The following is a 6532-nucleotide window of genomic DNA, read 5'->3' as shown; positions in this document are numbered from 1 at the left end:
ACTAAATAAATTGTACTTTTAACTTCTTTATCTTCAATGTTTATTGGAGTACATCTGTAAATTGTGTAGTAGGTTGGTAGACAGCAACCACCCAGGGAGGTACTACCATCCTGCCAAGTGAGTGTAAAACAAAAGCCTGTAATTGTTTTACATGATGGTAGGATTGCTGGTGTCTTTTTTCTGTCTCATAAACATACAAGATTTCAGGTACATCTTGTTACTTCTACTTACACTTAGATCACACTACACATACATGTACAAGCATATATATACACACCCCTCTGGGTTTTCTTCTATTTTCTTACTAGTTCTTATTCTTGTTTATTTCCTCTTACCTCCATGGGGAAGTGGAACAGAATTCTTCCTCCGTAAGCTATGCGTGTTGTAAGAGGCGACTAAAATGCCAGGAGCAGGGGGCTAGTAACCCCTTCTCCTGTATAAATTACTAAATTTAAAAAGAGAAACTTTGGTTTTTCTTTTTGGGCCGCCCTGCCTTGGTGGGCCACCCTGCCTTGGTGGGCCACCCTGCCTTGGTGGGCCGCCCTGCCTTGGTGGGCCGCCCTGCCTTGGTGGGCCGCCCTGCCTTGGTGGGCTGCCCTGCCTTGGTGGGCCACCCTGCCTTGGTGGGCCACCCTGCCTTGGTGGGCCGCCCTGCCTTGGTGGGCTGCCCTGCCTTGGTGGGCCGCCCTGCCTTGGTGGGCCGCCCTGCCTTGGTGGGCCACCCTGCCTTGGTGGGCCGCCCTGCCTTGGTGGGCTGCCCTGCCTTGGTGGGCCACCCTGCCTTGGTGGGCCACCCTGCCTTGGTGGGCTGCCCTGCCTTGGTGGGCCGCCCTGTCTTGGTGGGCCGCCCTGCCTTGGTGGGCCGCCCTGCCTTGGTGGGCCACCCTGTCTTGGTGGGCCGCCCTGCCTTGGTGGGCCGCCCTGCCTTGGTGGGCCGCCCTGCCTTGGTGGGCCGCCCTGCCTTGGTGGGATACTGCCGGTTTGTTGAAAGAAGATGATCTGTAAATTGTATGTTTAGTGCTACATTAAGTATATATTAGAGAACCTTAGTGTTTCTGCTACTTTTTATCATTATTTTGACTTACCAGACATTAGTACAATCTCTCCCTATTACAGGAAGGCCCCGCTTTACGGCGTTCCGCTAATACGGTCATTTCAAATTATGACCAAAACTCGCTATACGGCTCCCCCCACCTGACTTTCTAATACGGTCACCGCGCCCCACCTTGTTTGTTTACATTCTTCGTGAGCTCAGTAAGCACTAAGTCTCTCCATTTTGTCTGGAAACTCCAAAATTTCAAATGTTTTTAAAAGTTATTTCATATTTTATATACACTCTGATAATTATACTTATGTATACCTGTACTTAAATAAACTTACATACTGTGCTGGCATGCAGGTACACATTAAAATCAGTAAGAGTGTCTTATGTCTCCAGACGTCATATTAGTAATGATAATAATAATCATCGAGTCTCATTTAAATGTCGTATATTACATTAAATACACATTTTCATTAATCCATCTATGATATTTTTTCAAAATTATATAATAAACACGATACATAACATAAAAAGATGATAAATACACCCCACAATAGAATAAATAAACATAAATATGAGATGTGGTAGCAGACGACTTGCACAAGTGATGCCATATTAGAAATGCTAATAATAATAATAATAATCACCGAGTCTCATTAAATGTTGTATATTACGTTAATATACACATTTTCATTAATCCATCCATGATATTTTTTTCAAAATTATACAATAAACACGATACATAACATAAAAAGATGATAAATACACCCTACAATAGAATAAATAAACATAAATATGAGATGTGGTAGCCAAATAACTTGTACAAGTGATGCCAAGAATAACATTTTCTCTAATCTAACATAAGAGAAAATGTGTTACTGGGGGTAACTGTAGAAAATTATTCCTTTCGTATGTATGTAGGTAAGTTTATTCAGGTATACACAAATACAGTTACATAGATTATCATACATAACAACATATGTGTAGAGAACCTAGGATAACCCAAAAAAGTCAGAGTGACTTATTTCCATTGCCTTCACTCAGAGCATCATTTCTTCTCAAAATGATGTTACATGAGAATGGGAGTGTTCTTCTTTATTTATTCTACCGTATCAATGTAGAGACAACCTGTACACAATGTAACATGTACACAAACCAGACGTGTACACTTCGTTTACAAAACTTACCTTCGCCTGGTTTGTTTACATAACTCTGCGCCTGTCCTCTCTCATGCACTCATTCTTTCTCTCTCTCATTTATTCGTTTTATCTCATTTACTTACTCCTGACCCTACATTAAGACTACAAATATTTTAAGGTAAGTAATGAGTGAACTGTATATACATTTTATCGCTCTGGGATGCTTAAATGTAATAGAATATTATGTGTAGGTGGGTTGGCCTGGTATGGTAGCCCGGCTGACTACCATACATACCACACTTGATTTTTTACAATAAATACTACTCATCTCACCCTATATTTTAAGGTAAGTAATGAGTGAACTGTATATACATTTTATCGCTCTGGGATGCTTAAATATCATAGAATTGTATGTGTGGGTGGGGTGGCCTGGTATGGTAGCCTGGCTGACTACCATACATACCACACTTGATTTCTTACAATAAATACTACTTGTCTCACCCTAGATTAAGACTATAAATATTTTAAGGTAAGTAATGAGTGCACTATGTGTGTATTGTACTTTTTTATTGTTTTTTGATGCCTGGTTCTATTGCTAACTTAATATATGTTAGTGTAAACTTGTTATCTAGTGTTTGTATGCATTTGTAAGTGGAAAAAAAGGGTGTTCCACTTTACGGCGGTTTCCGCTTTACGGCGGTAGCCTGGAACCTAACCAGCTGTATAAGTGGGGCCTTCCTGTATTCTGTTGTATCGAGGGCTTGCTGTATTATTATTACATTCATGGAAATCACTAAACCCATCCCAACTAACAAGAGTTAGCTGGGATATACTGAAGATTTGAAAACCCATCTACTCTGGCTGCAGTATGTACCCAGGATATGGCTAGTTCTCAGAGTTGACTAATTTCCAAGGAACAACCCAACAAATAAAAATCATCCAGGGTATGTAAATTACGCAGCTACCTATTTTGCTTTCACTATTTACATTGGCAATATTGGTTCCTCTAGCTAGTACAGTAGTCTCTTATAAAGCCATGAATTATTTTTAGTTTAATAAACAGCACAGTATACAAGTAAATTTAACATTTAAACTGTGTCCAATACACTAGTGAGAAACTGACAACTATGCATCCAATGTACAATTTTTTGTACCTTCAAATCTGCCACTTACTAATATTTTTGACCTCATCACAAGTCTTCACAATCTATTCAGACATTTGAAAAAATCTAAGGCAAGGAGGGTGCACACAAGTATCATGGTCAACTACCCAGGTGATGACTGTGTCCAATATACTAGTACACCTCACTAGCAAAGTAAACAATGAACCAGCTGCTGCAGTTCCAACACCAGCTTCCCTACCAACAAACAGTGTGTGCAAGTGCTACAAAGATGACTTATTTATTCCACATTTATAAGTGTGCCACAAAGCACACAAAGTATAGTTAACCCAGGATAACCCAGTCAAGTCAATGTAAATAATTTCCATGTTTTGAGGAGCATTATACTGAAACAATTGTAATACTATAAGTATTCATTGTACTTCATAGCCTTAACCCTTTGAGGGTCGACAGGCCCTCTCCGAAACTCGTTCTCAGGGTCGGCCAAGTTTAAAAAAAAAAAAAAATTATTTTCTCTTATGAAAAGATAGAGAATCTTTTCCCGATCATAACGACACCAAAAGTTTGAAATTTGATAGAAAACTTACGGAATTATGCTCTCGCAAAGTTAGCGGTCTCGGCGATGTTTACGCATCGGCGATTTTGCCCACTTTGAGCCCCATTTTCGGCCAATTTCACTGTACTAGTCGACAAAAAACATGAATATTTCGCTAGAACTCCATTTTTTCTATCGAATGGGTGCAAGAAACCACCCATTTATAAATTCAACTATCCAGTACAGTGGTCAGAATTTAGCAATTTTGCCAATTTCACACAAATTTCAAAAGATGCCAATTTCGGAATAGGGTTCAGAATAAACAAGAAAGACATTCCTGGCACTAAAATGACATTTCCTCTAGTCATTAGTCACGTCTCAAGGCCCCTCTTATATTCTTTTGCTTTCCACTTTGAATTTTTATTCTCACAAAAAATATAAGATTTACTGTTATGCAGACTACTGCATTAGTGTAAAAAATGGTATAAATATTATTGGTGCACTTGTGAAAGAATATTAGACTCACCAGTTGACGTGTATTGCACGCTTGGCACGATTTGTTTACTTTTGAAGTTTGGTAAAAATTGAACATTTCTGCTACTTTGAGCTCAATTTCAAGGCACCTTTCATTGTAAAACCAGTCAAAATCATCTCAAGTTCAGTAATATGTCTTCCATTCTATAAAATGAGACCAAGAAAACTAGAATACAACAATAAATACCATACGAAAATACACTGCAAAGTCGCTGATTTATTAAAAAAAAATGGTCAAAGTTTTTTTTTTCTCATTATGCACTGTGTGCTGCAGGATTTTTTTTAGACTGTGCACACTGACCACATAGACCCATTCTTTCATATGAAGGCCTACCAGCTTTCTCCCACTAGATTTGAGGCCGCTAGAATTTATGAGTAGTAGTACGTCAAAAACCCCTACGCGTAAGACGTACTAGTACGACGAAAACCCTCAAAGGGTTAAAAGACCAAAATAATAATAAAAAAAAAAAAAAAAAAAAAAATTACAAATACCATATACAGTGGAACCTTGATACTCGAACATCTCCTTACTCGAACAATTCAGTATTCAAATGCTTTGTTCAGTAAAAAAAAAATCGTTCAGTACTCGACCAAACAAACACGACCTAAAGGAACTTCACTGTAAACTATTTTATGTTTCTTTGCATTTTTTTTTTTTTATTATGTATTTGTATAAATAAGTCACCATGGGGCCTAAGAAGATTAGTGATAACAGTCAATAAAAAAGAAAATTGGTCGAGAAAAATTTGTTTGGTACTTGAGCAGCCTTCTGGAACAAATTAAGTTCGAGTACCAAGGCTTCACTGTGTATAATGCAAATTCCAAGTGATGCAATGTCACGACTAAAGTGGTAAAACACCTTTAAACACATCTAATATCGTAAGAATTAGTGTTCATAGTGATAAACATTAAAAGCAATTAAAAACAGAGAAAACTCATATCCTGGCATCAATAAATGTAGAACATAAATATTGCTGGTGCATTTATGCCACTGTTGCTGACTAGTGATCATTTTTTTTCACCAACTTCAATACACCATAAAATTGTAAGTATTTATCAGATTCTACTCATTTTAGTCTTATTCAGTAAAATAAACTCTTTCTGGAAGAGAGAGAAAAAATTTAAAATCTTCCCACACACCCAGGAATTTTTATTTGCAGGTATGCCATAGTTTAACAATTAAAGGATTTGGAATAAGAGGAACCTGGAAGTTGTTCTTGTCATGACAATAAGTAATATTCCAATGATGTATACCTGTTATCAGTTTCAAAAATTCTTCTATCCTCAGCCGAACTTGATGCCAGACATCCTTAATGATTGCTAAATCAACCAGACCATTACTGCTAGAGGGCCACTGGCACAAACAGCCATCACAGACTGGCTGATTTACCACTTAATAAGAATAAAAATATAATCATGTCTTTGTTTTAAATGACATACCAAGGTCTCACACTTAATTTTAGTAAAGCTGGACCCCAGCTTATGATATCAATGAGCCCCCAAGATTTCATAAGAAATAAGATTGATGAGTTCTCGAGTACTTATTTTCTGTATTAAATTCTAGTTATCTTTCCCCACAAATTTTTTTACCAATCTTTTACCTTCAATATATTTTTTAAACTACATAAGCATCATCTCATAGGACACTGACTTCCTTTTCCATGGCACTTGGGTATCACTACCACTATTGCACTTTCCAATCATGAGGTACGGGTGTTTTCCAAGTTAAATTCTTAAGACAATACAGCAAACATGTGTCCACAGAATGTTTACTTTTAGCCACTAGTCAAAGCACTGTCTTCTGTGAACACTCATCTGTTTTAACAAGCATTAGTGGCAGTTCTCATTAAGTTTACTGTCACAAACCTACATTGTTTTAACAAGTACTAGTGGGTAGTATAGTGACTGGTAGTTCTCATTAACTTTACTGTCACAAACTTACGTTGCTTTAATAAGTTATTTACCAAATCCCGAGTAGTTTATTGCACTTCATCCAATGGGCTGGACCATTCCTTCTCTTCCTTGGATCAACACTAATACCGTCCCTCCCTTCCCCAGGCACTCTATTACTTTAACAGTCTTAGCACTTCCCTCTTTTTTAACCCACCAACTGTCTCAACCACAGTAGGGTGACTCAAAAAAAAAGGAAACACATTCACCA

The sequence above is a fragment of the Cherax quadricarinatus genome, chromosome 81 (genome assembly GCF_038502225.1).
Source record: "Cherax quadricarinatus isolate ZL_2023a chromosome 81, ASM3850222v1, whole genome shotgun sequence".
Taxonomy (NCBI): Eukaryota; Metazoa; Arthropoda; class Malacostraca; order Decapoda; family Parastacidae; genus Cherax; species Cherax quadricarinatus.
Note: the sequence above shows the minus strand (reverse complement) of the source record.